The 12,433-nt window shown below is 38.5% G+C and overlaps 1 protein-coding gene across 6 annotated transcripts in view; it reads right to left on the minus strand.

The window, feature by feature from the left end:
* MAGI2 (membrane associated guanylate kinase, WW and PDZ domain containing 2) overlaps positions 1 to 12,433 on the minus strand; it is a 1,459,815-nt gene that overhangs the window by 335,292 nt on the left and 1,112,090 nt on the right. The window lies entirely within an intron of this gene.

A 12,433-nucleotide genomic window follows, 5' to 3' on the forward strand; every position in this document is an offset into this window, starting at 1 on the left:
ATGGAAAACTTCAAACTAACTCTTAGCAGACATGGCCATGTGCACTGTCAATCATGTCATGAAGCACCCAGGACCTACAAGGTACATAGATTCAATTTCAAAAAATTCAGAGCCAGTAGGCATGCATTAAAAATGTTGTTTTCTATCGATCCCTTGTCAGTCCCATAAAGCATCTCTCTAAAATGTTATTGCCGAGTGTAGGAGGAGATCATTGTTATCAAAGGTATTTCTAACCTTTTGCTTCTAGACTGAGTGAAAGTAGTGAATTATAAGCTCATAGAATAGGATTTATCTAAAGGAAAGCTAAAAGACTACACTATTTCAAGATCTTTCTGTATGAGAGACAAGACTAATAGTCCTCTTCTACTGGTGTCTGACAACCTAAGTGGTTTAAGTCCTTTACGTCTCATTTATAATTTCACTGATTCCTCAGTATTCTGGGCACTAAAGACACAAAGGTCAACATGACACAATCCATTCCCCCAGGAGGCTCATCCTCCAGTGGGGGAGACACATGTTAGGTGAGCAACCGTTTCAGTTTGCCTGGGACTAAGGAGTTTCCTGAGATGTTTTCAAATAGGAATAGTCCTGCATAAATTAAGATGAGCTAGTCATCCTAGAATTGGCCAGGAAAATATAACACAAGACAAAAAGTGCTGAAATTTGTAAGCATGAAGTAGAGGGAGAAAAGACAACTTAGTCTGATGGTTCAGGGAAAGCTTCACAAAGGAAGATACATGCAAACAGACTGTAGGAGAATGAATGTATTTTGCTGGATGGAGAAGGGGACATTTTAGGAAGAGAGTAGTAGATATAGAGGTGTTTAATAATATTCAATTCTGCCTACCTAGAGTACAGGGTTAGTGCACACAGACATGCATGGGATTGTGTATGGGTGGCAGTGTGGGGGCGAGAGGCGCAGGGGAGAGGATGGGAGCTGCAAGACTGGAAGGACAGTTTGGAGTCATGGTACGAAGTTTCATTTTGTCTGAAGATCTCCCTACTTCCATTGTGACCTTAGTCTAATGGAACTGCAGCTTTTAAAGTCTCCATTCTGGACGATATACCTTATTCCTGAACTTGGGAACATCATGAGCTTCACCACACATCAACCAAGTAGGAAAGCTGTGGGGTTCCCTAGAATTCCCAACCATTTCAGCATCATTTCCTGGCTCCTCCAGTGTCCTAGGTATTGGGTATTGTTTTCACCTGGGGTATGAGGATAACTAAGAGATGTTCCACAAATGTGAAAAAGTCATCCAGGGAAATAGCCATTTTTGTATATAGGGAAGGGTGAGATTAGTCTGACTTGTAATATACTCTATGTTGAACTGGATTGCTATTTCTTAATAAATTATGAGTTGTTAAAATATGCAATCACAGTGTAATTTAAATCAACTGAACGCTAAAAAATGCATTCATACATAATGATAGACATACACAGCCATGGATACAGGAATCCTTTGAGTATGACTCTAAGGAGAGTCAGAGAATTACCAAGGACACTCAGAATACTGGGCAATCACAAAGGCAACATCACTGATGTCTGGGATTATCCAGGGAGAAGGGAGTCAGGAGAAGAATGCCAGTGAGGGGAAATTGACAAGACTAGGGACAAGGCTGTGGCAAATTCTGAAAATCACCAGATCAGAAAGTCACCAAGTCATGAAAATAACTCCAATTCCATGTAGTACCCAGATTCCAGGTTTCCAAGACCAATATTGAGAGATGAGAAAAAGATTAAAAAATATTATCCTTGACTACTGAGTCTTTATGACTACATAGGCCAGGAGGAAATCAAATACATAGCTATTCCTTTTATATGCTACAATGTGATGCAAGAGGGATTAGAAAACACAACAAAGTTAAGAAAAAATGTTTTTTGATGCATTTTAGGGAGAAAAGGACATACTGCTGGATACCTAGAATCTGCATAGAATCTTTCAATACCTTGCAACTAAAGTTGACTGTGAGGTCTAGGAGTAAGCAAGGACCCTGGGAAGATAGAGGCATGAAGAAAAAGTAGTGGGAATAGAGGATAAAAGTTCAGCAGCACCAAGAACAAACAAAGGTGGCAATAAGTTGCTTCAGTGTTGTTTTTAATAGATTAGCTTACTGGGGACAGGCATTGTGTTAGAGTTTTATATAATTCACACACTATGTCTAAAATTATGCCATTACTAGAAGATCAAAGCTTCACACAGATGAGATATTTTCATGTAACTGTAATAGGGGATGTATTTTCAAATAACTTTTTTGTTCTTTTCCATAATACAGATTTATGTCCCCACAGTGGCCTGAGTTTGTTTTTCATTTTGAAGCTCTTAATAAAGAACAGGAAAGGTGTAATGTTGGATACTTCTGAAGCAAATTCCACTTGTGCACTTTTAAAGTTAATTCCAATTCAGATTTAAATTCTGTTTAATAGATGCCAGAGTTTGTTGAAATAAACAGTTGTATGAAGCATGAATGTCAGCCTTGTCAAAATAAAAAAGAAAAAGAAAAAGGAGAGACTAAAGGGAAGATGGTGGATGGCAGAGTGGGATGGGAGCTAATATTCACCTGGTAAATATGATATGCTCAGTATAGGTATTTATACCCTCAGTGACCCTCAGTGAAATAGGATGCATGCTTTTAATTCACTTGGTCTTCAGAGAGGGTAAACTATTTTCTGCAGATCTCACAATAAGTGACAGATCCATGAAAAAAGCCTAACTCTGTGTAGTGCCAACATCCAAGAACACTGAGTTATGTGATTCTGCTACAAATATACACTTAACTTTTATAGTGAAGTTACTTATGTATGTATAGACATGGGCTATGTCTGGTAATCTGCAATACACTTCAGCCAGGTGATTCTCAATTTCTTTTTATCAGTTTCCATTATGAAATTGGAAACTTTAAAACACTGTAAATTACCTGATTTTCTGAAGACAAAAACATGAAAATATGAAAAGATTTTGATATATTTAGTATATTTTTTAAAGAACTCAGTGATCATGTGCATAAATAGTGACTGAACATGTTTTTCCAGAAAATATGTGTGTATATGTGTTTTACATATTGGAAAACGTGAGAAATGAAATGGTAATGAGAGCATGAATGTGGAGTCAGGAGACCTGACTTTGTGTAACATTGCTTTCAAACCAGAAGGATCTGTTCCAAGGGCTGTCTTTCAGCTTCCCTTAGGGCTAGTCCTAACATCAATTTCTTGAACTCTTTGCCCTTACTGACTCTGGAAGTTGCGTGTGGGTCATGTCTCTGGCAATTATGCTAATGATAATAAGGTGAGTCTGTGCTAGTATTTATGGATAAGATTACAGTTCTATGTGAGGGAGAATGGAGGCGGTCAACAATAATAAAACTATGTATGTCTCATCTCAAACTTATAAAGGATGCTGTGTGTTGTAGGGCCAGGTTCAGTTCTTCTGAGGTTCAGTGATCTAAGAAAAAATGAAGGGATCTGTTAAAAGATACAGACTTACAGCTAGATAGGAGGAGCAATATCTCTCCTGTTGTTCTATAGCACTGTAGGATGACTCTAATTTACAATAATATGTAGTCTCAAACAGCTGGACAGAAGACATGGAATGTTCCCAACAGAAAGAAATTATACATGCTTGAGATGATGGATATGCTAATTACCATCATCTGATCACTATACATTATAAGTATCAAAACATCACTATTGCACTCCATGAATATGTATACTTATTGTCAATTGAAAGATTTTATAAAAGGACATGGAAACATGTCACTTAGCAAGGAATTTGCTTTATGTAACAGAGTGGAAACTTGAGTACTGGTGGGAATTCTTCCCAAATACCCACATAAGAGTCACCCGTAAGGGGTGTACTTCTCACCCCACCTGTGTTACATTCACCACCAAACCGTGGACACCAACAAAGGCAAGGGGGTGCCACCTGACTCTCTGGTATCCTCAGAATCACTGGGATTCACCAAAGCGAAAGCCATTTTCAAAGCCACTTCCAATGAGTGTGAGTGGTCCTTCTCTCCCACCTTTCAGACCAAACCAACATTTTGGGTTTAAGCTACAATTGAAGATTTGGTAAGCCATTCACACTATCTTTGAGAAATTCCCCTAATGTTTCTGAACTGCAACTGCCTCATCTGTAAATATTCTACTCATTTCATAGGACTGTTTTGAGGAGCAAATAAGATAAAATATATGAAAATGTTTAAAGATGAAGCACTGTATAAATTTAAGTTGATTTTGACATTCTTGGAATATTCAGGATTTGAGAGTCAAGTGCAACTTAAATATGGACAGTGTGAAGTCTCTTAATTCCTGTCCTGGCCTGCAACAATATTTTTATCACTTACTAGCTTGATGGCCTGGCTTCTGTAAGTTTCATTTTCTCTGTTTGTAAAATAGCAGTAATAGTATCTGCCATTAAGCATTGTGGTGGTGATTAAATGAGTTTTACAAAATGCCTAATACATACCAAGTGCTTAATAATGGCAGCTAACAGCTACCATTATTAATATATTTTGTTCTCTGGGTTGATTAATAGTTACTAAAGAAGACCTCCTTGGGATAAAATTTACATATGAGGTCAATGGCACAAAATATATTACTAAGCAACACTAGTGAAAAAGAAAGATAACCATCCATGTCATTTTATTTATCTGAAAATATACATTATTTTGATGCCCAATTAAAACTGGAGAAAGTGAAGTAAGAATAATAGAAAGCAGGGGACCTGTCAACCTCCATAGGTGAGTGTTGTGCTCAGTGGAAAGCTGAATTAAGATCTTTACATTACAACAGACTCAACAAGTGGTGCTTAATAAGCTTTCAGAGATCTGTTACCTTATGATAAGTTTCTTTGAGACTCAACTTACGCAAAACTAATTTTATTAGCACAAAAATAGGCTTTTTTTTTTTCTTTTGCCTTTAGTAGATCCGGTTAACCTCATCAGACATAGAATACAATTTCCTTTCTTTAAAATTGTAGTTTGGCTTACTTAACTGTATTAAACTTAAATGTGAAATGTGATGATAAAAGTTTTTACGATTCATCCATTTTTATTATACAATTAACTGAGTCTATATAATATGATCGCATCTAATTAAACATGAAATCATCTGATAAACACTAGTAATAATGTTTAATGATATCACTTTTTACTGTTAAAAAAAAGAAAAAGTTGTCCTTTCAAATGTATTCAGCTTTGACAGTAGTAAAGATGTATCTCTGGGCTGGGCATGGTGGCTGATCCTGGGAAGTCGAGGCTGCAGTGAGCAGTGATTGTACCACTACACACCAGTCTGGGCGACAGAGAGAGATACATATGTATGGAGAGAGAGAGAGCTCTGTCTGTCTGTCTATCTATCTATCTATCTATCTATCTATCTATCTATCTATCTATCTGTCTGTCTATATGTCTATCTATCTATCTATCTATCTATCTATCTATCTATCTATCTATCTATCTATATGTCTATCTATCTGTCTGTCTATCTATCTATCTATCTATCTATCTATCTATCTATCTATCTATCTATTTATATGTCTATCTGTCTGTCTGTCTGTCTATCTATTTTTTTTCCCACCAGGTGGCCGCTGAAGACAGCAGATGGACAGGACCTGGTTTTTGCTGTCCAAGGCCATCTCGTGGGCTACCTGGCTGCCATCTTGTCCAAGTGGGTTCTGCTGGGAAGGAAGGTGGTCATGCACCATGAGGGCATCAAAATTTCTGACAATTTCTGCAGAAATAAGTTAAAGTATCTGGCGTTCCTCCACAAGCAGGTGAACACCAACCCTTCCCTAGACTACCCTCCTTCCTGGGCCCCCAGCTGCATCTCCTGGTGGCCCTGCAAGACCAAGTGGGACCAGGCTGCCCTGGACTGCCTTAGGGTGTCTGATAGCATCCCACTGCCCTATGACAAGGTGTTTGCTACAGCCCTTAAGGTTGTGTGACTGAAGTCTACCAGAAAATTTGCCTCCTTGGGGTGCCTGGCTCACGAGGCTGGCTGGAAATACCAGGCAGTGACAGCCACCCTAGAAGGTAAGTAGGAGGCCAAGATCCAGTACAGGAAGAAAAAGCAGCTCATGTGATTGCAGAAACAGGCCACAAAGACATGAAGACGACAAGTGACAAATACACAGAGGTCCTAAGACCCAGGGACTCCTGGTTTGAGAACAGTAAAGACTGCTTATTCCTCATGTTTGGCCTGGCCTACCCTTCTGCCATTGCCACCTTGGAATATGGGGGACCCTGTCCTTCCTGCATCACCACCCTGGGATGTGCGGGATCTAGGGGTGGCAATCCAGGGGCCACAGGTAGCCTGGGACTTAAGCTCAAGGCAAAGGAAGGGCCTTAGTCACTGCCTTTCTATAAGGTTATTTTAAACAGCTCTAAGATTTGTATAGGCAGAATTTGTCTATGACCTGCTTGCTCAGGAGAGAGTTTTAGAAAACCAATAGAACAATCAGTTACCTCGGTTTTAATATTGGCAAAAGGGACCTGGAACACTAATTGGAGGGAGCCCTGCCTTGTGTGTGAATGGGGCATCTCTTTTAACACCCACCTTGTCATATACACGGTGGCTGTTATAACATGAAGAAATGCTTAGGGACAGCATGAGCTTACATACATGAGCTTACATGAGCGTAAAATGCAAAGGCTATTTTAGAGAAGCATAGACTGAAAAGATGTGTGACCAACAGGTGGCAGGGGCCGCCCTTGCTCCTTCCCTGTATTTTGTGATCAGAATCAAATAATTACTTGAAAAGAAAAAAAACAGTTCTTATCCACCTTTTTGTTTATAAACTTACCCTTTATCAAAACAGATACCCTTTTAATGACAATCTTAATATCAGCCTTATGTCTTTGGATATCAAGTATATTTCTGTTTTTTTCCATAGCTTGATAAAAAGAATCCATGATAATAATTCACCCTTCTGAGAGGCCTTCTTTCCATAACGCTTTTATGATGGGATTGTTAAAATCATTAAAAGAATGGTCATATACGTTACTGTCTAACCAAACAAAAAGTAGAAATGAAAAGAAAATGCTTTAAAATTTTTAAGTATTCTTTGATCAGCAACTGTAATGAGAAAATAAAGAGGCTTAATACAGAAAAAAGGCCAAATTTATTCTTGTTAACATAAAGTGGTAGTGAGTTAAAAGAGATCTTAGCAATCACCTAATCCAAACCACTCATTTACCAACTAAAAGCCAGAGAGGTTAAATGTAATTTTGCACTAACCTGTAAATTCAAAATTGTGGACGAAAAAAACATAAGCTATTACTAACATTATGATTTATGACACATGAAAGGAATTTTGAAAAACATTACCTGCATATTGATAAAGAGATGAATTATATTTCTCAGGTGGGAATGAGAGGGTAATGCATTTTACCCAGTTAGGGTAACCATCTTCTGTTTGATTATTCAGTTACAGGGTGCCCGGAGAATAATATCAGTCTGCTTTGGTTTGACTTCCTCGGCTTGACTAAGTTCCTTCATACCTTTGACACTGTTGGCATTGCTCTGGGCTGAATGTGATCCCAGTTATGTATCTATTAAAGATCTAGAAGACGCAAATGCCAGCCAACTACTTTAATTCCAGAAAGAATTACTTTCCAACACCAAAATAAAAAAGTGGCAGTGTTGTTTTAATATGCCAGTCACCAACATGATAGGACCTTGAGGAACTTTTAGGATAATTTTGACTCAGCCATTTTCACTTTATGTGCTAACTTTAGAACTTAATCTCAGTCTAATGTATATTCCAAAGCATGTAATGATACAGATTGTTAGCATGAGACAATCTGCAATTCACACACAAGAAGCAGAACATGTTTAATCTTGAGAGAGGAAAACTAATAAGCTATATGAGCTAACTGTTTCATAAATAATAGAATAATCATGATCTACTTGTTATAGAACATTGCCTTGGGGAATGGCAAACAGGATTGTCCAGTGAAAGATGCTAGCAGTGTTCTCTAGGTCGCCTAGCAATGAGCTACCTGGGAGAGGGGTCCCCTCTTCCAGCAGGAGAGACAGCACTTCTGACACAGCTCACATCCAGCTCCAAAGCTTGTCTGCAACTCTCTTAATCAACAATTCCCCAAGTTCAGACTGTCCTCCCTGCCTTCATAAGGCCATTCTCAAGTTGTCATGGTCCTATAAAAAAGATGGAGTAGAAGGAGGGTGCATGGTCCTTCTTTGGCAGCAGACAGCATGGTGTCTCCAGCTGTGACCATTCCTGCCCTTTCTTCCTGGGACCCTGAGGGCTCAGGGTCTGCGTAGCTCACACTGTTACCCTCTGCCTGGAAGTTTCCCTGCTTCTGTGCTACCCAGTGTGCTACTGTGCTGTTTGGTTATGCTTAGCCAGCCTCTTGAGAAGTGCCTCAACAAGGGCCTGATGGGTCAGATTCATAAAAAATGCATGAAGACAAACACGAAACCCCCAAAATGTGTTTATGTTGCAGTTATCTTTATTTACAAATATATTCTCAAAGAGATGTTGATATGAGAGGAACAGTGCCTTTGCTTTTTATTACTGGCTTTAGGACAAAGAAAATAATGTATTAGAGTTATAAAAATTGCTTGTAAAAAATAACATGTATATACTAACTCTGATGTCAAGGAGAATAATCCATTGTTATTTGTAAAAGTCCATCTGCAATTAAACCAATTCAAACTTCTGGGTACCTAAAACATTGTCTATTTGGAACCAGAAGATTTATTAAGTAAGGTGGTTGATAAGATGTAAGAGTCGCTAATAAAAGTGTGTTTAATTACAGAGTCAAGTTTTCACTCCATCAGTTGGAAAGCCATTTAGGGGTGGGGGAGTGTGATTGGGATAGAGAGCAAATGTCAATCCTATATGAGCCAGCAATGGTGAAGTGTCTCATAGCAGGAAAAATGGCCTCTAACTTCAAGAACAGGGAGATGAAGACCATCCAGATCTTGCCTGAATGGTAGCGGTAAGGAGACTGGACAGGAGACTTCTTTTCATGTGAAAGGATCAAGGCATAAAAATGTTTGAGGGGGTCTGGGCATGGTGGCTCATATCTGTAATCCCAGCATTTTGGGAGGCTGAGGCGGGTGGATCACTTGAGATCAGGAGTTTGAGACCAGCCTGGTCAACATGGTGAAACCCCACCTCTACTAAAAATACAAAAATTAGCTGGATGTGGTAGTGTGCACCTGTAATACCAGCTACTCGAAAGGCTGAGGCACGAGAATCGCTTCAACCTGGGAGGTAGAGGTTGCAGTGAGCCGAGATTACACCACTGCACGCCAGCCTGGGAGACAGAGCATGACTCTGTCTCACATAAATAAATAAAAATGTTTGAGGGACTCTGTCATGAAGAGAAAAAGGAAGTCATAAACCTTTTAACTGACAGGTAGTTGAACAGAAGTATTAGGAAAGTAAATAAAAGCCAGTTTAAATTTATGTGGGTGAGTAGTACAGAGGGTGGAGGAGGTAGGTGGGAATTATCAACTACGAACTATCAAAAAAATTAACGTAGTATAAAAAGAATGTGTGTGGAGCTAGGAGACCCCGACTTACTCCTGGTATCTTAGGGACTCATGTTTCATGAGGACTGATGATTGGTTTTATCCAGGCTGGAAGAAATGATGCTTCAAATTATGACATCAGCCTGGGTCAGCTAGAAGGACATAAAACGTTAAACCAGTCATAAGTTAAGGTTAATTAAGAAAAAATCTGGTTCTAGTTCAGTTAGAGGTAGGACACTCAACATTTGTTTTGATATCCTTGTTCCTTTTGTTCAACTGTAAAGTGGAGTTTACTGATTTATGCTTGCTGAATAGAGGGAAATACGTTGTACAGTATAAAAACTGAACAAACTTATTAACATAAAACGTAGCGACTCTATTGAGAGGCTGTTTTTTTTGTTCTAAATGGCATGAGCACGGCTTCAACCTTATCAGCCACATTCACTTAGAAAACTCAGTTAACTCCTTAGAGACTTGATCTTCTCTTTTGTACATGTTGTTACTGTCAGCTGGGATGATGGATGTAAAGCACATTAAAATAAAGTTAAAGTAAAAAAAAAGTTAAAATAATGCCTTACACATTAGTATTTCTACTATTATAACAAATGCCCAGCTGTGTAAGATGATACACAGTCTAGATAATTATGACAATACAATATAACCTCCTTATGAATGACTGAAGGCTCAACCCCTTTGGAAGCCACTCTCTGCAATCCTTGCTCCATCAATTTTAAAGGCTATGGAATTGTTAAGAATTCTGATGAAGCACTGTTTTTATTCAGGGTGGCACACTCTGGCTATGAGATTAGGTATTTCTAACCCAATCAAAGTTTCTCTTAGAATTGTTCACTTTTTGAAGTCTACTGTAATCATGACAGTATTGGAAAAGCAAGTAATGCTGAAAGGAGACGCTTTATACATATTATTGGTATACACGAGATTAACTATTACTAACATTTATTCAACACTTACTAAACATACCTATGTTAAGTGTTAAATACCGACTGTGGAATAATACTGCTCGAGTTCACATTCTGGCTTTATTATACAGTATTTATAAAGATATCTATAGATCAGTTTCCTTACCTATAAAATAAGGATAATAATACAGACTTTCTAGAGTTTCTGGGAAGATTAAATCAGCCAGTTCATGTAAATCACTTAGATTAACACTTGGCAGGTACTAAGTGCACAGTAAGTGTTCCTTCCCTCCCCTCCTCTTCCTCATTTCTTTCTCTTCTTTTTCCTCTTCCTCCTCCACCTTCTCTATAACCTGCCTACCCAAGATCTCACAGCTGGGGAGCTACAGGGCTAATATACTGTGCAACTCTGCAGCCCAAACTGTTGGCCATTAAGTGATACTAATTAATACGTCCAAATGCGGTTTATAAGATTTAGAACTTCCTTAGTGAGATTAAAAAAGGATTTTTTATGTTTATTTATAATTGGAAATGCTTTACATGTGTACTGACTTTTTATAAACTTTAAAGTTAGGAACTTTTTTCCTAGAAAATTTAGAAAGCTACTCAAAGGCATGAAGCATTATTAACATAAGAAACTGAGTTCAAGTTCTCTCTAACCATGTTCCAAATTGCTACATCATGATGGATACTTACCACTAACCAGGAAATGAATGCAATTTTCCATTTATATCAAATATTACATTGAAAATACTATGCAGTTTTTTTCATACTTTCTGGAATTGCATACAAGTAATGTTTTATAGTAGCAGATGTGTGGCATCACATGAAAAACTTGTAAAACCTTTACATGAAAATCACATCTGCTAGTCTCCACTATCATTTTAACTACAGTTATATGGTTTGCTTTTCTGTCTGTGCCAGAGAAGACAGCTTTGCATCAAAGCTGTCCCAGCAAATCGTGTCTTCTGGACCAGCAGCTAGTTAAGCAAATTGTGTAACTGCCATTAAAACCAAAATGTACCCAGCAGACATAATTTCACAAAAGAGGAGAGAGAACCACATTGGTACAAAAGTCACAGCTGTTCAACTCTCCATTTTGCACGATTTTATTAAAAAATTTTCCTATCTTTATGAACAGTGACAGTTACATTCCTAGTTAGCAATTTTAGGACTTCTTAATATGTAATGCTAAGTGCTGCACTATCATGGATTTGGTGTCTGTCAGGAAAAATTGGGCTAAGTTCTTTCTGCTGCTACATAGAGTCAAAACTTGGTCTGTTTGCCCAGACAGCAGATAAAATTTTAAAAGATGTTGAGTAGGGCCCATTGTTCTCTAAAATACAGAGCTGCGTGCTGTCTCTACTGATCCAAATGAGGGCCAACATTTCTATGTGAAGGTCCACACAATAAGAATTCTTTTACATCTTGCTCAGTGGCCATGTTGTTCAGGGCCACTCTGAAGTGGTGGGTAATGGAGCTGGTGGCTCAGGATGCCTGGGTCAACAGCCTGTCCCATGGGGCTCTACAAGCATCCTGACCTCACATTGTTGGGCATCCTGCTGTAGAACAGTACTACAGGAAGGCCAGGGAGAAGACGTTCTTGAGGAATCCCTCATTCGTCTCTAGGGATGTGTCCCAAAGGCTTGTTCAGACCATTATGAGGTATAAAGGCTAAATTTATAGCAGGCATTTTGGGTAAGAGTTTGCAGTCTGGGCTCTGCAGTCAAACTGCCTGGGTCCAAATGTCAGCCCCTTGTCTCAATAATGTGTGGTTCTGGATAAGTTACTTAACTTTTTCAGCCAGGGTTTCCTCATCTATAAACTTAAGACAATTTAGCTCATTACCACCACAGAGATAATTATAAATGTGGTAGAAACTGTTAAGCACTGAACCAAGTTAATGGCACATACTAAGCATTCAATAAAGGTTAACAATTTCCATGACATCATGATGATGATGATGACTTCTCTGGTTCTTGAATATATTAAACCTGCAATCTTAAAATCG

This window comes from Aotus nancymaae, unplaced genomic scaffold, assembly GCF_030222135.1.
Source record: "Aotus nancymaae isolate 86718 unplaced genomic scaffold, 86718_ANA_hifiasm-v0.15.2.pri h1tg000002l, whole genome shotgun sequence".
NCBI lineage: Eukaryota > Metazoa > Chordata > Mammalia > Primates > Aotidae > Aotus > Aotus nancymaae.